Source organism: Antechinus flavipes, chromosome 1 (genome assembly GCF_016432865.1).
Source record: "Antechinus flavipes isolate AdamAnt ecotype Samford, QLD, Australia chromosome 1, AdamAnt_v2, whole genome shotgun sequence".
In the NCBI taxonomy this organism is placed as follows: domain Eukaryota; kingdom Metazoa; phylum Chordata; class Mammalia; order Dasyuromorphia; family Dasyuridae; genus Antechinus; species Antechinus flavipes.
The window spans coordinates 234,226,791-234,251,149 of NC_067398.1; the positions used below are offsets into that span (position 1 = coordinate 234,226,791).

Genomic DNA, 24,359 nt, shown 5'->3' on the forward strand with positions numbered 1-24,359 from the left:
TTGTCTACGAACAGAAGTATCCAAAAAGAACCTCATAATCTACTGGGCACTCTTTCTTACTTTGGACCTGGCTAGCATTATTTGAAATAGAAAAAAAATGCTTTAAGTATTAGTCATAGTGTGATTTTAAAAAGTTTGAGACATGGTTTCTGAGTAATTAGTAATTATGTTAATAATTTTATTAATAATGTCAGCATTTTATCAGTAAAAGGAATGCTCATTTGACTGTTTCTTGGATCAAAAATAACATATAATGGGCTAACTGTTTATATGCCTTTGGAAGAATAGATATTACTGAGAGTGGCAATAAATTTTGATTGATTAACAATTAGTGAAACTAATGATTGTTACAGTGAGAGACTGAACTATTCTGGTGAATTTAACTTTATTAAGTCATTTGCTTCCAATTTAAAACTCTTCACCCCACCCTCCCAAGCCTTGGGTTGTCTAATTAAAGAATTTATCTCCACCCAAACCTGAGTAGAATAAAAAACCTATATAGATAAGATAGTCTTGATGGGATAAAATTTTGACTGAGGTCAGTAAAGTCTTTCAAAGGTTAGACCTTGACTAGGGAAATAGCAGGGGGAAAAACCTGGATCTTCTCCATAATTGGTTATTAACAATCATTTTTTTAAATAGCAGTGGGAAAAATTAATCAACAGAAATAATTAATAACAAGTTCATATATTCTCTTTACTTTTTAATAAATATATGTAAATATATGGCCTCTTTTAGAAAATCGTTTGTATAAAACCTAATGAATTATGCTGTTCTTTTTGAGTGAATAAAAATACAGATTCAATGAGAAAAGGAAATGTTGTCTCTATTCATTTTATATGTTTGTGTTATCTCTTAATCTTTAAAGTGGGGATACTAATAGTGCTGATCTTGTTTCAAATGAGATAATTGCATGAGACAATTTTTTAAAGTTGTTTTTATTTGGAACTTATTCTTTGTGATCCCATTTAGGTTTTTTGTTTATTTTTGTTTTTTAGCAAAGATACTGGAATGGCTGGTTTTTTTCCCCTCTAGTTAATTCTAGAGAGGAGAAAACTGAGGCAAATAGGATTAAGTGACTTGCTCAGGGTCACTCAGCCAAGAAGTATATGAGGCTAAATTTGAACTCAGAAACTCCAGGCCTGAACTCTGACTCTAGGCCTGGCACTCTCCACTGCACCCCCTAGCTATTCTTAATATAAGTAAAGCAAGCTATCGATTTTAAAGCACCATTTAATATCGTTAGAATTCTTATAAGATTTTATTCTGTATATAAAACTTGAGATTCTTAATATCTATACCTTTCCTCATTTATTAATGCATGTATGTCATATATGACTTTTTCTATAGGAAAATCTAAGAATTGGTCTAATCATAGTAGAGAATAAGTTTTGATGATGGGTGGGGATTCAGGTAAGAGTGATTTTGTGATGTTAGATTATAAAGAACCTTAAAAAGCCACTCAGAAGTTTAGACATAATGTATTAAGAAATGAGAGCCATTTAAGTTTTTTCCTTTCCTAAAGCTGGGATTGCCATGATGAAATCATTGCTCTAGGAAAGAATAATTTGGTGATAGTGTTTAGAATGGACTGGAATGGGATGAAACTAAAGATAATTAAATGCTTGTTAGAGTAGTTCTGTGATAACTTTTTTTAATCCTTGGCTTTTACTTTCTTCTTTGACATACAAGGTTCTATCCTCAGAGCACAGTAACTCAAACTGGAATATAAGGAAAGAATGTCCCTAATGCCATTTTTCATCACAGGCCGCCAACTAGTCAGTGATTTATCAAGTTGAGAACTAGGTTCCATCTCTTTTTTACCTTTCAACGATTCATATAGTGAAGCCCCTAAAGAGAACCTTGGTTTCTTTTTCATACAAAAAAATATGATATAGCTATTATGGATGAGTGTAAATAGTCCCCATTATAAATAGTATGCCCTAAATGAATAAATACACATGCTACTGCCTAAATCTGGAGTTGTTACCTTAGTAGCCATGTCCATTCTATAAAATTCTATTTAAAATTGTTGAATAAATACCAGTATTGCAGGTTATTTATAAAAAGCCATATAATTGCTCATAGGTCATACCTTTATTGAAAAAGTAAAACATTTAAGGCAATGATTTGGACAAAAAATATTTGCCTCATTTTTTTTTTTTGAAAAAACCCCAACATTAAATTAATAAGTTTTTGTCTCAATATTGTGGATTAGTTTATTTCTTATTTCTGCCAGTGAAATCCTGTTTATACTGGCTTTTCTTTCATTTTTAGATGTAATAGAATCTCCCAAAATGAGGGGAAGAGGGGAAGAAATTTTCTCACAATGAAAAAGTGGGGAGAGTTAGAGAGAGACAGAGAATAAGTAAGAGAAAAAGAGAGACAGACACACGTTAGGAGTAGACTTATATTGTAATGCTGGAGAAACTGAGCAAGATAAGAGATTAGGGAACATTTAATAATTTATTAAATGGGATAGATTTACTGGAACCAATGGATCCATGTTTGGTCCCAGCGCTGAATGAGACTGTCGTCTCAAAGAATCCAGCAGTGAATGTCAGATACAAGATTCTTTTATAGGGTAACAAGAACAAAGACATAATGGGGAGGTACTTGGATGGGGATGACCTAATGTGGGGAGGCTTCTAGGATGACATAATGGGAGGTACTGGAGAGGCTTCTGATATTTTAATGACATTTAAAATGGATAAAGACCTTTATCCCACCAAACATTAAGAGGGAATGATTATAACCTAAGGTCTAAGATATAAGATCTTTTTCCTAATATTAAGAGGGAATGGTTATAACCTGAAGCAGAGTAACTGAATAGGACAATTAGGGAAACTGGGTCAGGACATTAAAAGGGAACTGTGGCACAACAATATGAGCATATTTTAAGTATTGTTTAATAGATATACAGGCACAAGTAATAACTCTAACAAGGAGAAATTTTAATAATATTGATTAAATTACATCTTTTACCTTACATAGTATATCTACTAAGAAAACTAAATATTTCTCAAACTAGAAATGGGTAATTTGTTGTGCCACAGTTCCCTTGTAATGTCTTGACCCAGTTTTCCTAATTGTCCTATTCAGTTACTCTGCCTCAAGTTATAACCATTCTCTCTTAATGTTTGATGACATAAAGGTCTTTATCCATTTTAGATATCATTAGAATATCAGGAGCCTCTCCAGTACCTCCCAGTATGTCATCCTAGATGCCTTCTCCCCATTAGGTCATCCCCATCCAGGTACCTCCCCCATTATGTCATCATTCTTGTTACTTTATAGAAGACTCTTGTATCTTACATTCGCTGACATATTGTCTTTGAGAAGATAGTCTCATTCAGTCCTAGGATTAAACCATGGATCCATTAGTCCCAGTAAATCTCTCCATTAAATAAATTATTAAATTGTTCTCTAATCTCTATATTGCTCAGTTTCTCCGGCATTACAATTGTCCTAGGTAGTATGTCTATAGAATTAATAACCAAAGTGCTTTTAGGCAATATTTTGAACATTTACCCAGATGTTTAGACAATTTATGAATTCCTGTCATAGGAATAGGCAACTTCTGATGGTTGAAGATGGAATGGTATTTTATGTAAGATTCTCATGAATCATATAGTAAGTTTGTAAGAGCAATTTTTTTATTAATATATGTTATGTTTTAAAGTTACCTAAGTAAAGCATTCATGTAGATCCCAAATGAAAATTGTGTAATACTTGAGATAGACTCTGGTTGCATTGATTTTTTTTTTTTTTAATTCCTTCTCAAGAGAATGTTTTCTTTCCTCTTCCTCTTTCAAAAGTCTATAGATGAGTGAAGAGTCCATAGGAATAACCAATAATGCAGGTCATACTGACACTATAATGGGAAAATAGGTTTGATAGGTAAGAATTACCTGGATACCAAACTAGTTTCTCAAAGGAAAAGGCTTTGTTATCATATTAAGCAGCACTGAATCAAGCAGCATCAAGAGACTGGTTGGTCTAAGTGTATACTCCAGGATGGGTATTTTATTTTATTTAATTTTTAAAATTTATTTATTTGTTTATATTATAGCTTTTTATTTACAAGTTCTATGCATGGGTAATTTTTCAGCATTGACCCTTGCAAAACCTTCTGTTTCAACTTTTCCCCTCTTTCCCTCTACCCCCTCCCCCAGATGGCAGGTAGACCAATACATGTTAAATATATTAAAGTATAAGTTAAATACAATATATGTATATATATCCATACAGTTATTTTGCTGCACAAGAAGAATCAGACTTTGAAATAAGGTAAAATTAATCTGAGAAGGAAATAAAAAATGCAAGCGGATAAAAACAGAGGGATTAGAAATGCTATGTAGTGGTTCACACTCATTTCCCAGAGTTCTTTCGTTGGGTGTAGCTGGTTCTATTCATTATTGAATGAATGGAACTGATTTGGTTCATCACATTGATGAAGAGAGCCACGTTCATTAGAATTGATTATCATATAGTATTGTTGTTGAAGTATATAATGATCTCCTGGTCCTGCTCATTTCATTCAGCATCAGTTCATGCAAGTCTCCCCAGGCCTCTCTGAAATCTTTTTGCTGGTCATTTCTTACAGAACAATAATATTCCATAATATTCATATACCATAATTTACTCAGCCATTCTCCAACTGATGGGCATCCATTTAATTTCCAGTTTCTAGCCATTATGAAAAGGGCTGCCACAAACATTTTTGCACATACAGGTCCCTTTCCCTTCCTTAAGATCTCTTTGGGATATAAGCCCACTAGTAACACTGCTGGATCAAAGGGTATGCATAGTTTGATAACTTTTTGAATATAGTTCCAAATTTCTCTCCAGAATGGCTGGATGTATTCACAATTCCACCAACAATGTATCAGTGTCCCAGTTTTCCATATCCCCTCCAACATTCAGCATTATCTTTTCCTGTCATCCTAGACAATCTCACAGGTGTGTAGAGGTATCTCCGAGTTGTCTTAATTTGCATTTCTCTGATTAATAATGATTGGAACATCTTTTCATATGGCTAGTAATAGTTTCAATTTCTTCATCTGAAATTGTCTTCATATCCTTTGACTATTTTATCAATTGGAGAATGGCTTGATTTCTTATAAAGTTGAATCAATTCTATATATATTTTGGAAATGAGGCCTTTATCAGAACCTTTGACTTTAAAGATGTTTTCCCAATTTATTGCTTCCCTTCTAATCTTGTCTGCATTAATTTTGTTTATACAAAAAATTTCAAATTGATATAATCAAAATTTTCTATTTTGTGATCCATAATGATCTCTAGTTCATATTTGGTAACAAATTCCTTCTTCCACAGGTTTGAGAATAAACTATCCTATGTACTCCTAATTTATTTATAACCTTGTTCTTTATACCTAGATTATGAACCCATTTTGATCTTATCTTGGTGTACAGTGTTAAGTGTGGGTCAATGCCTAGTTTCTGCCATACTAATTTCCAATTTTCCCAGCAGTTTTTGTCAAACAGTGAATTCTTATCCCAAAAGCTGGGGTTTTGGGGTTTGCGAAACACTAGATTATTAAAGTTATTGACTATTTTGTCCTGTGAACCTAACTTGTTCCACTGAATCAACTAGTCTATTTCTTAGCCAATACCAAATGCTTTTGGTGACTGCTGCTTTGATAATATAGTTGTAGATCTGGTACAGAGAAGCCACCTCCATTTGATTTTTCTTTTATTAGTTCCCTTGAGTGTTTTGATCTTTTGTTCTTCCAGATAAATTTTGTTGTTATTTTTTTCTAGGTCATTAAAATAGTTTTTTAGGAGTCTGATTGGTATAGCACTAAATAAATAGATTAGTTTAGATAGTATTATCATCTTTATTATATTTGCTCGACCTATCCAAGAGCACTTAATATTTTTTCAATTCGTTAGATCTGACTTTGTGTGGAAAGTGTTTTGTAGTTTTGCTCATATAGTTCCTGACTTTGCCTTGGTAGATAGATTCCTAAATATTTTATACTATTGGTAATTACTTTAAATTGAACTTCTCTTTGTATCTCTAATTGTTGGATTTTGTTAGAGATATATAAGAATGCTGATAATTTATGTGGGTTTATTTTGTAACCCTTTAAGATTTGAGTGTAGAAATGACATAGTCAGACCTGTGCTGGTTTATTTAGGCAACTAGGTGGAAGATGAATTAGAGATGGGAAGAGTCTGGAAATAAGAATACTATTTAGGAGGATAGTTCAAAATAGTAATTTCAAGGAAATTAATTAAAGTACCAATTCTGTAAGTGAAGAGAAAGGAACACATAGAAGAGATTTTGTGGAAGTAGAATTGTATAGATTTTGTGACTGATTCATTATGGGGGGGATGTCTTAGAAGGGAAAGAAAGAGTCAAGGTTGACTCCAAATTTGCAGACTTGTAAGTTTTCAGTAGGTGTAAGGATAGGTAATGGTTTCTCTTTTGGATATTTGAATTGATAATTCAGTATCTCAGAAGGGATCATTAGCAGGAAGTTGATAATGTGGGACTAATGTTCCAGAAAGAGATTAGAACTGGTTAAATAAGTTTGGGAGTCACAGCATTAAGGTGATAATTAAGCCCTTGAGAGCAGTTCACCAAGAGGAGCAAAAACAAAATTTAGAGATATGTGACAAATGTCTTGTTGAAATCCAGATGTTCATTCTTCAGCCCTTTGCAATCTGGCTTCTGACTTCATCATTGAATTTAAGAACTGTTCTCTCCAAAATTACTAAAATGTCTTAAATTCCAAATCTTGTCTTTTCTTAATCCTTATCTTTCTCCACCCACTGGTTTTGGTGCTATTTGCTGTTTTTCTTCCCGGGTACTCTGTCATCCTCTAGATATTTCATATTCAGTATGTCTGAATGAAAACTCATCCCACCCCCAAACAAAACAAAACAAACAACTCTCCTCTCTTCCAATTTTTCTATTTTTGTCAAAGATATACCATCATTTTTCTCGTCTCCCAGATTCATAGTATCAGTATTATTCTAGCCTCATTCTTCCTTGCTTCCTATGTGTCCAACAGTTGCCAAAATTTACTTTTTCTATTTCCATATTATCATTAACCCATTTTCTCTTCTCATAATACCATTTGCAGAGTGCTGGATTTGTAGTCAGGCACATCTGAGTACAAATTCTCACCTCAAGGCTTTCTAGCTTTGTTTATCTTGGGTTAGTTACTTAGTTTGTCTTCCTTGGTTTGTTTTTCTGTAAAATGAGTTACATTGTCACCCTCTGTAATCTCTTATGGCTCTAAATCTAAATCTCCTAAATGGTTACCTTGCTTCAAGTCTTTCCACACTTAGGGCCATTTTATACATAGCTGCCCAAGTGATTGTCTGTAAGAACAGATCTAACCATTTCATTCTCCTACTCAAGTCATTTTCAATAGCTGTCAATTTCTATGGGACAAAATTAATCCTTTTGATAGCCTTTAAAACTCTTCACAAGTTGTCCCTAACTTTTCTTTCTAACTTCACTATTCATTACTCTTCCTCTCACATTTTGTGATCTAGCCAAAATGTTTTTCTTTCTTTTAGAAATTTTCCTGGTGTCACAAAGCTCTTTTATAATTTTGTTGTTTGTTATTGATAGCCACTCTCTTATTTTAAAGCTTTAGACATCCTTGGCCTCTAACTATGCAATCATTACTTCTTTCTCAATATTGTAATTATATTTTCAGATGATCTGAGGTAATAATTTTTCTTAACTGGAACTTAATGTGTTAGGCATGTCAAGTCAGTTAACCAAAGGAAGTCAATGTAAAATGCACTGAAAAGAATAAAGCCAAAAGTAGAAAAAGAGTCAGGGTCTGTTCTCAGTATTACTGGAGGTATGGGGTTTTGAAGGTGGACAGGAGGCCATATAGTAGACAGAGGACAGGGCATATATTCTTAACTGGGCAAAGCAGAAAGACTATCCAGATATTGGAGGAGGTATGACTAGGAAGAAGCACCGTGTTCCAATTATAGAGTATCTATTCTCCAATTATATATAAATTTTTAGGGAATTCAGTCAGAATGTTTGCATTTTCCATCTCTGGTTAATAGCATATATGTAGGAGCCAAGATAGCTATCCAAGATTGACTTGGAAAGGTAGCAGTTGGTGATATGTATGATAAGCGGGTTAGAGACTCAAGAGAAAAGCAACTGGTTTACCAAGCCGTAAATATGAGGAAAAGAGAAAAGAGTGGCTAAAGCAGGGAAGATGACTTTGATTCTGTTCTATCTACTCCTGTAGAACTGTAAGAGCTGGTGCACTTTATTGGGAAAAATATAAACTGGGAATTGGAGTCAAATTCTAGATGCCACCCTGATATTATCACTTTAGAATTTGACCATTTAGTCAGTGAAGTTTTTAGACTAGGTAATATGCTTAATCCCTCACAAATTCTGATATTGTGAGGTAGAAATAGATTAATGAGGTATGATTGATTTTCTAAAATTTGATTAGAACTGATTTGGTCTTTAGCAGTGTTTGTTGTACAGATCAAATGGATTTTTAGCTTCACTTTTTTTTTTTTTAACTGCAAAAGAATTCTTGATCCTTGAATCCCTGGCTTCTCTTCCTACCCTGGCCCCTTTCTTTTACCCTTTGTCTTTGCTTTTTGCCTCTCTTACTTTTGTTATCCATTCTTTTGTCTTAATAGGGAAATAAAAGGGGGGAGATGGGAAGAAAGAAGAGAAAGTAAAGATAAAAATAACAAAGTTAAAAGTGAATAAGTGGGGCCAGTTGTAATGCTCGAGAAACTGAGATAGGATAGATTAAAGAACAATTTAATAATTTATTTGAAAGGGAGAGATTTACTGGGACCAAATGGATCCATGGTTTGGTCCCAGGGCTGAATGAGACTATCATCTCCAAGAATCCAGCAGTGAATGTTTGACACAATATTCTTTTATAGGGTATAACATAATGGGGGAGGTACTTGGATGGGAATGACATACAATTAAGGAAACTGAGTCAAGACATTAAAAGGGAACTGTGGCACAACACAGCTAGGTGGTGCAGTGGATAGAGCACCAGCCCTGAAAGTCAGGAGAGTCTTAGTTCAAATCTGGCCTCAGATACTTAATATTTCCTAGTTGGATGACCCTGGGCAATTCACTTAGCCCCAGTTGCCCCAGCAAAAAAAAAAAAAAGTGAATAAGCTTTTTTAGAGCATTTTTTTGTTTGTTTGTTATTACTATTGAGCCCCATGGTATAAAGTTGGTGTATATTTTAATTTGATGTGTTGCATTTTCTCCAAGTCCACTCTTCCATTTTTTATGGCAGATTGCATGAGTATGTCTATTTTTATTTGTTTTGCTTAAGACAAGTACTAGTTTATAATTAATATACAGAACAACATATATCTCTTGTAGATTTTAAGTTTATATCTTTAAAACAGAAAAATATTCAGAATCACAAAAGTACAGTGGGGATTTAAAACCTTCATTCTTAAAGCAACTGAGTGAATCACAAGTAAGATTACTTAGCAACATCCCCAATAGTAACATCACTCTATCACATACTACCACTCATGTAAAAGACATTTGAAGAAATTCTCACCTCAAACTTTTTATACAATAGTGCAAAAGTTTTAAAGCAACTAAATTTGAGGAATTGTGGATCACTAAATGGTAATTCCTTTTTTTTTTTAAAGGTCAGCACAATTAGATTTTGTCAAGATTGAGACTTCAGTGTCTCTTGGTATATTCATCAAGACAGATTGGCCAGTAGTTTGCAAGTGTTCATGAACAAAACAGGTTAGTAATGCATTGATACTAGCACAAATAGATTGTCCTCATCACCACATAGCCAAAACAGTCATGAAATCAGTGTGTTGCCGTAAACACTAGTGGCATGATATAATGAAGTTGTATTCCATTAAACACTTGTATACTGGGGAGCAAAATGTCATCACCTAAGTGTGGCTGCATTTCTGTGATACAACCTCATCTGTTCCATCAGCTAGTTTTGTTCTGATCAATAAGCAGTTTTCTGTGGCCTTTCACTACTGTCAGATGTCATTGAATGATGTAAATGCACATCAGAAACTAGAAACTTGACAGCTCACCCAGACTGAGAACGGTAAGAGGAGAGGGAAATCACTGGAATAGACATAGTTGACAACTGATGTCTACTATGTATAACTGATTTTATATTGTAGCAGACAAGAATTTTTTCCATATAAACATGCAGCAAAATGATACTGGTATGTGCACAATATAGTAGGTTTTAAAAATAGTTTTAGAGGAAGAAAACTGAGCATAATCTTTAGCATATTGGCTATTAATTGTCAATACAATATACCATTTTGATTCAATTCAATAAGTAAAACTCTTTTGTAGGTAATTTCCCTTAGAACAGGAATTCTTAATCTAGGATCTATATATTTGTTTTAAAAAAACATTTTTTAAATATATTGACAACTGCATTTTAATATAATTGGTTTCTTTAGTAATCTCCTGCATTTTATTCTATTCATTTAAAAATGTTATTCTGAGCAGGGGTCCATAGGTTTTGCCCATTTCCTAAAGGGATACATGATACTAAAGAGGTCAATAAACCCCATGCCTTAGACACTAGCTAAAGAAAATAATGATAATAATTTACATTCATATAACAATATAGTTTGTACTTAGGTAATTAGTGAAAAATGTTGCTGTCATTATTTAACAGATAAGGAAATTGAGGCTCAAAGACCTGGGCAGCAAAGCGTAATGGAAAGAACATTAGATTTACAACATGAAACCTATGGTACTAGTCTGTTTTAATAGGATGTTTAAGGAAAAAAAAAAGTAATAAGCTTTTATTTGGCACATTTTAACTCCCCAAAGGGAATACTTGAGTTTTTATACAACTTATTCAGAAACTGGAACTTCACAGAAAAGAGACAGAGTTGGGTCCCAGGCAGGGGAAAAAATGTATATGATTCAGAAAGAACAGAATAAAGAGAAATTAATGCAAGGTGTAAGGTAACTAAGAAAGCCTAAGTGGGACTATTAGAGAGTTAAACAGATTGATAGAATGGACTGATGGGTGAATTTTCCATGTTAGAAACTTCCAGCTTCCTAGTGAATTGTTTTAATTGTTCAAAGCTCATTTTAAGATTAGCAGCAATATAATGGTTCCAAACCTATGGTTCCCTCTACTGAGGCTGCAGAGACTTTATTTTAGACAAAAAATTAGGAGTACAAATTGGTGAAGCAGACAAAAGTGGTAATGTTGTGATGTTTTTGAGAAGTCATAATTGGCTATAAAAGTTTTAATTATTGGTTTAAGTTTGAAGTGCAAGTACCCACAAGTAGTTCAAAGAAACATGATCTGAAGATCCCAACTGTTATTGAAAAGAAAGGCAAATTGTAACATGATTAACATCATGTATGTTGTTTATGTTTCTGCCATAACTAAGTGAGGAACAGGATGTAGATGGGAAAAATTAATTTGGGAAGTAAAAGCTGGCTAAAAAGTATTTAGAATAGGATTTGGATTTTTGGCTTAAAATGTAAGGATAACACGTTTCTACCCAGTAATGTAATATACCTAGTAAGAGTTGGTAAAGAATGTATTTGCCAGGTGTCTCGCTTTTTTTTTTTTTTTTTTTTTTTTTTTTTTTTTTTTTTGCTGAGGCAATTGGGGTTAAGTAACTTGCCCAGGGTCACATAGCTAGGAAGTGTTAAGTGTATGAGATCAAATTTGAACTCGGATCCTCTTGACTTCAGGGCTGGTGCTCTATTCACTGCACTACTTAGCTGTCCCCTGTCTTGCAAATTTAATCAAAAGTACTTTGAGTTAAAAGAGTATGGAAAGGAAAGGATATTTTTCCCAGATTAGGTAACATACTTTTGTATATGTAACTACAAAAAGGAAGAATGGTAACAGAAAAATCTAGAAATTTCCAGAGACAATATGAAAGAAATGATGAAAAAAACTCTTGGGCCTCAAATATATACATAAATATACCCACAATTTAAGAAATTAATGCATAGTCCTTAATTTATTATTGTTCAATTTTCAGTTGTATCTGACTCCCAGTTGGAGTTTTCTTTGTAAAGATATTGGAGTGATTTGATATTTTCTTCTTCATATTATTTTACAGGTGAGGAAACTGAGGCAAATGGTCAACACAGTGTCAGACAGGCTAGTGAGTGTCAGGCTGAATTTGAAGTCGGGAAGTTGAGTCTTTTTGACTTCAGGCCTTGCTCTCTTATCCACGGTGCTACTTGGGTATCCCATATTCCCTATAAAAGGAAGCAAATTTGATCTCATAAATATCATTGAGACTTAGTGGTATGAAACCTGTAACTAGGCTATGACTATGGATGAGTTTACTTTATTCAAAATAAATAGTAAAAAAAAAGAAAAATCAAGTGAGGTGAACAGAGTGAGATTGCACTGAATATGAAGGAGAAATACTTCCATGAGAAAATATAAGGTCCAGTATTATGAAGTATAGCTGAGACTATTTATGTGAATGTTAAAGGAGGGGAAAACAGGCATGATGTACCAATCTGAAGTATACTCCCACCTGGACAAAAAGAAGAAATTGTTAAGTTGTTTGGAAAATTTTTCACAAGATAAGCATAGAGGCATATTATAGTAGTGATGTGGGATTTCAGTTATCCAGACTTCTCTTGGAGCCTTCATTCTGTCAAAAGTAGGACAACTAATATGAATTTGCCTAGGTCATGATTTCATCCTTCAAAAGACTAAGGAACTAATAAGGGAAAATTCTATTCTGTATCTGATTCCCTTGACAGAGTAGAATTGTTTTTTTGGTGTGGAAATGCTGGTAAAGTCCTAGAAAGAAAGGGGCTTAACTTCAGATTTACAAGATGAGTTATTTTTGGTTGTAAGCCCTTTTCTTTTCCTTTTTTTGGAATGTCATACTCTCAAAAGATTTTCTTTCCTTTACAGTAGATGCATAGGTTTGTATGATCCTGATTGTGGTTTCTTATTACATGAACTCTTCCTTTTTTGGTGTTTTAATATTTTTCTATTGGTTTTGTAACTTTGTTTTGACTACGGTTATTTCTGAGTCTTTTCAATTTAAGGTTTCTTCCTAGTTTTTACTTTTTGTGCTCATTTCTAATAGCTCTGGGCAGATTTCTTGAAATATGGTATCAGAGTTTTATTTTCAGTGAGTCTGATGATTCTTAAATTATTTCTTTTTAAATTGTTTTCTAATTCTATTGTTTTTGATGGTAGGTATCATATATTTTCTGCTATCTTTTACTATCTTTTGACTTTATCCTAATATATCATATCTTAGGAAATCATTGCTTATATTTCAGGAAGTCTATAACTTATGTAAGGTTTCCTACTTCTGTTCCTAATCTTTATTTTCTTCCTATTTTTCCCCCCTAAAAGCAAATTTAAATAATTTCATTTTTAATATTTCTTGCCTTATTTCTTCCAGGCATACTCGCAGCCATTTTTTTCACTGAAGATCTACTTATACAAAAGGAGTTACTTTCCTCTGTTTTTGCCTGGTAGGATTCTCTATAATTCATAGTAGTTCTTCATGGTGTTTGATATTTTCTTTTGTATTATTTTACTTACAGTCTCAATTTCTGAATTGGGTTTTTTTGGCTTGGATTAGACTCGATTTCCTATACTTTTAAGTGGAGTAATTTGTTTCGTCCTAGTTGCTCTTTAGTCTGGTTGCCTTTTCCACTTTTCTGGACTGGATGACTAGGATTAGGACTTGCTCTCAGCCAGAATCCCTGGCTTTTCTGTCTTCCTCCTAATAGCTCATAAAGATTTTAGTTTCAATTCTTGTTTGTGAACTTCTCCTTTAATCTTAAACTCTAAGTTGACCTGAAAGGCATCAATTGAATGTTATGAATTACATTGGACACTCTCACTTTTTTGGCTACTTGGTTACTGTGCTGTTTTTGATTTTTGCTTTGACTCTGATAAGAATATTTGTTTCAGACCTCTTGTAAGGTCTCCTGGTTGCTAAGCTTTTTGGATGCTGCACTGATTATGTATTCTGCTATGACTCTACTTGCAGAACGGGCTATCATTTTCTCTTTCTCAGGCTTCAATGCAGACTGCCCAAGCATTATACCTCAAATTCTATCTTCAGGTCTCTTGATACTCCACCTGTCTGACTGCTGTGCTTGCCTTTTGTCTTATACTCTTGTTCTAGAGTGGGCTACTTGTGTGCCATAGTGATCCTGCCTTGTGCTGTTGTTATGGTATAGGTCCTTGGGGCACTAGCTTTAGATCTCTTGGAGCACTTCATGTAAGAGTATATTGTTCTTTCCTCCTTGAGCCAAATTAATCAGAGATTAATGTTCAAACAATGATCATCTTACCCCCTTCTTTCCCTCAACTATAAATAGGTCTATTGTGTCTTTTCATTGTGTCTGTAATTTGCACTATATTACATCCTCTTTCCTCATCTCCCAGTACAATCCTTTTTCCACCACTAATTTCTGTTTTGTATTGTCACATTAAAATCATTTCATATCTATATCCTCTAAATATTCCCCTACTAATTGCTCTGACAATGATATAGTTCTCAACAGTTACACATATCTTCTCATGTAGAGATGTAAGAAAGTGTTTTTTTCCTTCCTTTTTTTTTTTTTTTTTTTTTTTTTTTTTTTTGTGCTTCTCTTGAATCTTGTATTTGGAGACCAGATTTTCTGTTCAGCTCTGGTCTTTTCATCAGAAATGATTGAATATCCCCTAGTTCACTGAATATCCATCTTTCCCCCTTAAAGATAATGTTTAATCTTGCTGAGTAGTTGATTTTTGGTTGTAGTCCAAGCTCTCTTGCCTTCTGAAATGCCATATTCCAGGCCCTTCAATCCTTTAATATGAAAATTTTTAGGTCTTGGGTAATTCTGATTGAGGTTCTTTGATATTTGAATTTTTTCTTTCTAGCTGCTTGCAATATTTTCTTTATATATATATATATATACATATATACACACACACATATGTATGTATATATACTCATTTTTTTATTATAGCTTTTTATTTACAAGATATATGCATGAGTAATTTTTCAGCATTGACAATTGGAAGACCTTTTGTTCCAACTTTTCCCCTCTTCCCCCCCCCCCCTTCCCCCAGATGGCAGGTTGACCAATACATGTTAAATATGTTAAAGTATAAGTTCAATACAATATGTGTATACATTTCCATACAGTTATTTTGCTGTACAAAAAGAATTGGACTTTGAAAGAAATTAAAAATGCAGGCAGACAAAAATAGAGGGATTGAGAATTCTATGTAGTGATTCATAATCATCTCCCAGAGTTCTTTCCCCGAGTGTAGCTGGTTCAATTCATTACTGCTCTATTGGAACTGATTTGGTTCATCTCATTGTTGAAGGGGACCATGTCCATCAGAATTGATCATCATATGGTATTGTTGTTGAAGTACATAATGATTTCCTGGTCCTGCTCATTTCACTCAGCATCAGTTCATGTAAGTCTCTCTAGGCATTTCTGAAATTATCCTGCTGGTCATTTCTTACAGAACAATAATATTCCATAATATTCATATACTACAATTTATTCAGTCATTCTCCAATTGATGGGCATCCACTCAGTTTCCAGTTTCTGGCCACTACAAAGAGGGCTTGCTTGCAATATTTTCTCCTTAATCTGACAATTCTGAAATTTAGCTACTATATTCCTTAGAGTTTTTATTTTGAGATCTCTTTTAGGAAATGTGGATTTTTTCAACTGTGGTCTAGGGCAGTTTTCCTTGTTGATTTTTTGGAAGATGTTCTCCAGACTAAATTTTTTTTCATCATAGCTTTCAGGTGGTCCAATAATTCTTATATTCTCTCTCCTGCATCTATTTTTTTTCAGATCAGTTGTTTTCCCAATGAGGTATTTACATTTTTTCTATTTTTTTTTCATTTTATGGATTTTGTTTGATTTTTGATATCTTATTGAGTTATTTACTTCCAATTCCAATTCTAATTTTTAGGGAATTATTTTCTTCAGCAGCTTTTTTAATCTCCTGTTTTATTTGGCAATTGTACTTTTAAAGGAAAAGTTTTGTTCAATGGATTTTTCCCTCCCCTTTCACCAGTTCTATTTTTTAAGGATTTGTTTTCTTTTTCATTTAGCCAAATTTAATTTTTGAGAAGTTGATGTCTTCAGAATTTTTTTCCATTTTGCTAAATTTATTTTTTTAAAGAGTTATTTTCTTCAATCAAACTGTTGACTTTTTCCCAAAGCTTTCATAACTCTTCTGCATAGCTCTCATTTGTTTTTCCTATTTTTCTTCTCTCTCTCTTTTAAGATTTTTTTTTGAGCTTTTCCAAGAGAGCCTTTTGAGCTGGAGATCAGTTCATATCCTGCTTTGAGGTTTCACTTGAAAACATTTTGCCTTTGTGGTCCTTTTCTGGGTTTATAGTCTGATCTTCTCTGTCTCCCGAGTAGCTTCTCTTTTTTTACTTTGTGGTTCATTTTTAAAAGTAGAGGTCTGCTCCTGGGGCCCAAGGAAGATTATCTCAAACTTCTTCTGTAGGGTGACCGGGGCTTCTCCCTCACTATGCTGGGGCTGGTGGTACTGCAGGCTTCCCCCCCATGCTGGATGCACCTAGTCAAATCTTGCCTGTTATGCTGAGGTTTTGGGGCACAATTTGCCTTCTATAATTGTGTTGGAGGTCTCACAGCTGGTCTGCTATTCACTGGCCTTCTGAACCAGTACAAAGTAGACAACACTGCTCTGTTTTGGGTAAGAGCTTCCTGCTAGATTCCCCTTGCTGGATCTCCCATTGGGCCTCCCAGTGCACTCAGGGTGGGTTGTGTTCCCTCTTGCCGAATTGAGACATACCTTTCCTAAAGTCTTTCCAACATATCTTAAGATGGAAAATAATTACACTTCAAATAGTTGAGGGTTCTCTCATTCCCAAATCTGTTCAGAGGCTTGATCTAGTGTTGATTTTGAGGGAAACTGGGGAGAGTTCAGACAATATCCTGTCTATTCTCCTCCATCTTGGCTCCACCTCTCCATGTAAGAGTATATTGTTTGACCTCTTTACCTTGCATTGATCTCTAAGTGATGGACCTATCTATATGAGATTCTGTTAACTTTAGGCTTCCAGATTGTTGTGCTGGCATCCTCCCTCATCTCTGCTCAGCATGCCTACAGACTTCTTGCAGTCTTATTGTGTTACTCTGGACTGGATGGAGGAATTTATTGCTGTTTCTCTTTGGTTTTCTTTGTCATTTTTTTCTTCTGGTGTATTTTTAAAACATAGCTGGAGTGTTTGATGTGGACCTGGGATTTTCTTGGTCTCTTCACAATATTAACTGGATAATGGGATTGACTTTTTCAAAGAAATCTTCATAAATCTGAAGGCAGAAAAATAAGATCTCAACACTGTCCTCACAGAATGTGATTTCTTTAAGGGGCAGAGGGTCTTCATTTTTTAGAAGACCAAAGAAAATAACGATTTTCTTTAAGACTTTTTTATTTCTCAAGATTGAAACATTATCTTGGAAGGAAAGAGGAAAAGAGCACAGTAGAAGAGGGAGGGAAGAGAAGAGGGAGAAAAGAAAAGAAGAGAAAATAAAAGAAGAGAAAGATCTGAGAAGGAGGAAGAGGAGAGAGAGAAAGATTCAGAGAGATAGAAACAAATATGAAGGATGTAAAAAGCAGAATACCACTTGAAATACTGTTTGTAATACCACATTTTTGGTACTAAGTTATTCTGTTATAGGGAGTTAGAGGTGTTCACAAAGGAGTTAGATGGCCACTGGAACTATAAACAATAGACTTTTTTCAATGGACTAAGTTTATCTTAGTAAGTGTGGAAACATAGAGAGTTAAGTCATGGACAAAGAAGAAAATATGATCAGAGAGTTCTACATATCTCTGAACAGTGGCATGAGGAAATTTAACAATGATTTTCTGGCACTGATGATTTCAGCTTCATCTCTTAGCTATCCCTAAATATTCCTTTAGTTACCTCTAAACTGTATGGAAGCCTCATTTTCTCTACTAGGGAAGCATAATAGCCCTCCAGTATGAGACTTTAAATGTAGGTTTGTACCACATATTAGGTCAAACTGGGGTTGCACACTTTCTAGTTAAAAGATGGAAGACTTCAAAGAATAAAAGAGTTCAGAAAAAAGAAAGGAATGTCTGAGTGAGTTTGATGCAGAGGAAGTCTATTTCAAGAAAGTTCAGACCACAAAACAAAGTTTATATCATTAAAACTCTACTTGTCTTAGTGCCAATGAGAAAACAAAAAAAGATGATTTATGAGTTTGACTCCATAAAGCAAAAAGTAAAATCCAGAGAAAGGAAGAAGGAAGAATTAAAGTAATATTTTCTCAGAATAGGGCAAAACCAAGAGAGAGTCATTCATATAGAATAATATAGGAGAACAGATTAAGAGCTTGAAGGGATGTTAGAGATCTCCTAGTCAAACTCCTTCATTTTACACTCAGAGATAATGACTTGCCAAAAGTCTTCTGACAATGTTTGAGCCTGGTCTGACTCTAACTCAGATGCCCTTTCCACTCAGAAACATTGCCTTACTCTCTACTAATAATGCTATTGTGCTGCAGATGGAAATTTGAAGCAACTGATTACTCCCATTACAAACATAATTATTACCCTATTGCTAATATAATATTTCATGTTGCTCAAGATTAATTAGGGTCCTGGAGTCAGTACAAGTTCTCCCAGCCAACTCCCATAGACTGAGGCTCATCTGTACTGCATTCCTAATAATAGCTTTTTTCATTGATAGCAATTTCTGAAATTTTTGTACAAACAACTATACAAAATTAGTAAAAGTCTGATATTTACTTGAAAGTTATTACATCTTTGTATCTTATAACTTGTGAATTTAGGGATACCTAGCAAGGTGTTTTCTATAAGGAATATATTGTGGTGGCAGTGGTAGGGAAGACCTAGCTATGGTAACATCAAACCATATTTTTGAGGTCTCGCTCTAAAAGTTACAGAGACCGTTCCATATCCTTTCATTGATATGTTGAGGTAAGACTCCTATAGCACTTATATGAATATTAGAGATCTTTTTCAAACAATTGATTTTATGCAGCATAATTTAGTATTATTCAACTGGTTAATAAGCCCGTGGTATAACTAGTGAGAAATTTTCCTGTTAAAGAAGAAAAGCAGAATAAAGGGAAAATGGATTAGGCAAATCATTGTGCTATCTTTACAGTACTCTCTCAGCCTTTTCCAGAAATCCAGTGCATCCACCTGGAACTAAATTGGTTTAGAATATTCATATGTTGCTCAGCACCCAAACTTCATCCTACTAGCATTTCCCCAGTGCATGAAAGGTTGCTGATACATCAGCATCAATGCTTTTCTGGTTCCATCCATTGCTAGTCTACTAGGCACTTCAAACTTTGTAGATTCCTCAAATTCCACAAAGCCAAAACCAAACTTTTCTTTCTACCCAAATCTATCCCTCTTCTGTCTTTCCTCACTTCCATTGGGGAAGCCATCATCTTTCTAATTATTACATAATCTTAACATAATTCACAACTCCTTACACTTACCAACTCTATAATTAGTTGCCTAATTTTTGCTTTTTCTAACTCTATCAGCATTTCTATTATATGTCTTCTCTTCTCCTCTTATATGTCCTAGTTCAGTGCCTTATTACCTTTTGCCTGGATGTTGGTCTCTCTGCCCTAAATTTCCTCCCATTCTAATATATCTACTGAATTCAAATTTAGTCTCAGACACTACTTGCTACGTACACCCTTGAAGGAAATAGCAAACTACTCCAGTATCTTTGCCAAGAAAACCCCAAATGGGGTCATGAAGAGTTGGACACAACTGAAACACCTGAATAACAATATATCTTCCACATAGTTACCAAAGTGATTTTATTAAAACATTGGTTTGATCATGTCATCCCCATGTAATAAATTTCGGTAGATATCTGTTGACTCTAGAATCAAATGTAAATTTCTCGGGCATTTAAAACCCTTATCAACTTGATCCCAAAAATATCTTTCCAGTTTAATTCATCTCACTCCACTCCATGTATACTATGGTTAAGTCAAATTAACTTATTTTTCATATGTGCTACTGTATCACTTATCTCCATGTCTTTGCATTAGTTGTTTCTCATTTCTGGAAAGTTGCCCTTTACATATTGTGGTCAGTATAAATTGTTTTGACTTCATTCTCTATTACCATATATGTCTTCTCAGGTTTTTTACAATTCAGGACTTTCTGTCATTTCTTACTATGCTATTTTATTATATATATATTTTACACATTACTATGCTATTATATTCATAATTATATTTTGTTAAACCAGCTCTCATTTTGTGGAAAACCAATTTTGAGTTCTTTACTGCAACAAAAAAGAACTGCTATTAAAATGATGTGTGTATATATAGGTCTTTTCCTTCTATCTGTGTTCTTTTTTGGGTATAAGATTAGTAATGGTACCAGTGGATCAAAGGACACTTAGTAACTTTATAGCTTAGTAATAACGTTTTGAGAATAACTCTAAATCTTCCATTTTTAAGAAATGTTTTTATTGTTTTTTTTTTTTTAATATCACCTTGATTTGTCCCAATATCTCTTCTCCTTTTCCTCCCAGGAAGCCATCCCATGTAACAAAAAGTATTAATTTAAAAACAAAGAGAGAGAAAGAAAAGCCAGCATAATTTATCAATATATCAAAAAAAAGTATTAATATATGCATAATATACATTTTATAGATCTGGGAATGCCTTTTTGTTTCTCTTCTTCTACAATTATATGCTTAATAGAAAGGAGAACTCAAATATTGTTATTTGTCTACTGAAGGAAATTTGAAGCAACTAATATATCCTTTTTCAATCATAAGTATCACTTTTTTGCTCATGATTAAACTAAGGGTCCTGGAATCAGTATGGGTCCTTCCAGCCAATTTATAGACTAAGAGTCACCTGTATTACATGCCTGACATTTGAAATTCCTTTGTTTTCTATTTCTTTACAACCCACCACTTATTTATTGGGGGATGGTTTTGGTGCGCGCTCTCTCCTCCCTCTCCTCTCTCTCCTATAATTCCCTTTCATCCATCCATCCACCTATCCATCCATGAAATGTCCTAAAAGTCTTATGTCACAAAGATTTCAGAGTTACCATGTGTATGGTTATTTTTTATATATTTTGGCAACCAAATTCCAGAGAAATTTAATATGAAGATTTTCCCCAGCACATACTCAAATGCTTTCCTTCTTATGTGTTAATTTTGATGTGCAGAAGCTTTTTGGTTTCATGTAATCAACCTTGTATTCTTTTGGCATTCTCTAGGGCTAACTAGGATAATCTGCATATGAAAATTAGGCATTAGAGTAAGGTTTTGTGGAAATCTACTTCCACTCTGTTTTCTATTTTATTATATATCCAATAAAATATTTAATATGACCAAGTTGATTTAAATTAGGAGTAAAAAGAGGGTTTGACATTAGAAAACCAGTTAGCTTAATTATAAGACTAAGACATTTGGAACACTTAGAATGCATAAGAAAAACAATAGGAACAATCTATCATTAGATTTAGAAAAACCTTTTGATAAAATCGATTACTTATTTTTGCTTTAAAAAAAAAACAACTATAGAAATGTAGGAATTGGATCTCTTGTAACCAGAAGGTAATTTTTATTTATAATAGAGAAACCCTGGAAGTTTTTCTAATAAGTTGAAAGTAGTCAAACATACCCGCTCTTTTAATTATTGTTTGACATAGTACTAGAAATATGACCTGTAACTATAGGAGAAAAGTAAGAAATTAAGGAAATAAAAAGCAGCAAAAAGGAGGCAAAATTGCCCTATTATTAGTTAATATATTGGTTTATATGAGAACTCCATAAGAACCAATTTAAAACAAGGTAAATGAAAACAGTAGCTTCACCAAAATGTCAGTATATAAAATCAGTCTTTAAATGATCAATATTTTTATATATTACTAACAACATAAAAAGGGAGCAATATGGCATAAATCGTTAGAGAGCTGGTGTTATATACAGCAAGACCTAGCTTGGTTCTTGTATCTGGTACATAGTAGCGATGTGACTCTGGGCACATTCCCTGACCTTTAATACTCTTAGGTAAGACTCTAAGACTCTTAATCAGAGAAAATGTGCTGGCCTTGCACTCGATAGTAAGTTTCCTCAACTAAGAGTTTTATATATCAGTAAAATCTAGTCCAGTCCCCTAGTCCTATTAATTAAAAAAAAGGAGGAAAAGAAAAAAGAATTCTATTAAAAATAACTGTAAAATCCGTAAATATTTAGCAATTGTCCTATCAAGACACAGAGACTTAGAATAATTCAGTTGCATATGAGTATTTGCAGAAATAGAAGACATTAATAATTTGAGAACTATTCATTATTCATGGATATACTGTATCAATATATTGCCAGAGATTATTGATACCTAAATTAAGCTGTAAGTTTAAGTAATATGCCATTCAAAAAAGTGAGAACTTCTGCTAATAGAGATTAATTTCTGGTCTTTTATGGTTACCTGGGGCTCAGAGAGGTTAAGTTGCACATGGTGTCACAGTCAATTCTAGAGGTGAGATTTTTATCCCAGGTCTTCCCAACTACTCATCTAGCCACATTACCTCTACTACAGAGGAAAAAAAAGTACATAGGTGGGACTTGTTATTTGAGTAGAACTGTTGAGAAATCTGGAAAATAGTTTGGCAGAAAACAGTTTAAGACATTATAGTCTAAAAGAATAAATCATCTTAATAGAGAAAGTTACATCATAACAATTCATAGAGAATAAAAAGTTTTTCATTTAATATGAAGTATTAAATATCTTTCAAATTTCAATATAAAGTATGAAATATCTTTCAAAATTATGCTTGGGGAAAAATTTATAAGGAGATAAGGAATAAAGCTTGATAATGTAAAATTAAAAAAATTTTGCAGGGAGGAAATAATGTATATAGAATAAAATATGTTATTGATTTGAAATTATATCCTGTAGATTTGAAACTAGAAGTTATGTTAGAAGTTATCAAGTCCAAATCCCTTTATTTTTTAATGAGGAAACTGAGGAACAGAAAAATAAAGTGACTTAAGTGCCCTGCATCTCCGGGGTGGTAAATGCCTAAGGCCACATTTGAACAAAGGTTCAATTAAACATCTAATAAAAATCTGATATCTAGCCTCCATAGGGAGCTGATGTAAATTTATAAACAATTGAGTGAGAGTGACAGAATTTCAGTGTTGGAAAGGATTTTAGTGAGAAGTTTAATGCTTAAAGTAGTTTGGACCATTATTAGAAAAAAATGAGACCTACCTAGCTCATTCAATAGTTAAAAAAAAAAAGTTCACATAGCCATAACAAATAAAAAAAGAGTACTACCAAGTTCCAACTCTGATAGATATAGTCCTTTGTCTCCCTATGGAAATGTCTAAGCAGCTGAAAAAATATCTTAGGGTATCTGCCAAGTTCAAAGGGCCCTGACTACACATTGGCAGGCATTTTTATGCCATTAGTTCACTAGTAAACCATATCTTCTTAGTCAGATATCACTGGGAAGCACAGATAGACAACTTGAACATTAATTCACTTGGTCTAGTCGAGTCTTATGGACAGCCTCGTTTGAAAAAAACAAAACAAAACAGTTTAATCAATGTGCCAGGGAATTGGTTAGGAAAAGAGGGAAAGGGAAAATCCCAAAATATTGTTCCTATCACATGACCTTAGCCTTTAGAATTCAATGAGGGGATAGTGTCCAACATTATAGCTCCTGAGGCAGCTTTAGATAGTTGTAATTAGTCAGGATTTGGTTCCCTCCTTCCTCTCTCCTCCTCCCCTCCCCTCCCCCCTCCCCCCCCCACACACACATCAAGCCTAAGTGTATAGTTTCAACCAATTCTATCTGCTTTCTTGGCCATAGTAGAGTAAGTCAAATACCTTTTCCATCTGACCACTTCAAATAATTGAATATAGCTATCTTGTTCCCTGTAAGCCTTCTCTGGCCCTGGTTAACCATCCCCAATTTCTTCAACTGATCCTTATATGCCAGAGAGGTGGCACAATTTTGCTTGATTTAGAAACATGAAAATCTGAGTTAAAATCTTGGCTCATACACTGAGCTCTGTGACTCTGGGCAAGTCACTTACACTTTCTCAGCCTCAGTTTCTTCATCTGTAAAATGGAGATGATACCTACCTCACAGTGTTGTTGTGAGGATCAATTGGAATAACTGATGTAAAAACACTTTGTAAAAATTAAAGCATTATAATTACCAGCTTCTGTTCTTCTTCTCCTCCTCTTCCTCCATTTATGACACTGATATCTTGTTATTTTGGTACTTCTCTGATGTTCTTTTCATTCTTCTTTCTTGAATCTTTATCATGTCA

The 24,359-nt window shown here is 33.8% G+C and overlaps 1 protein-coding gene across 6 annotated transcripts in view; it reads left to right on the forward strand.

Annotated features, from left to right (window-relative positions):
• SNX24 (sorting nexin 24) overlaps window positions 1-24,359 on the forward strand; it is a 295,575-nt gene that overhangs the window by 114,582 nt on the left and 156,634 nt on the right. Inside the window, exon 2 of one of the 6 annotated variants that reach the window (XM_051997989.1) lies at window positions 9,666-9,768. The exons of the other annotated variants lie outside the window; for them this stretch is intronic. The gene's annotated coding sequence lies outside the window, so the exon portion shown is untranslated. The remainder of the gene's footprint in view (window positions 1-9,665; window positions 9,769-24,359) is intronic. 6 annotated transcript variants of the gene reach the window in all.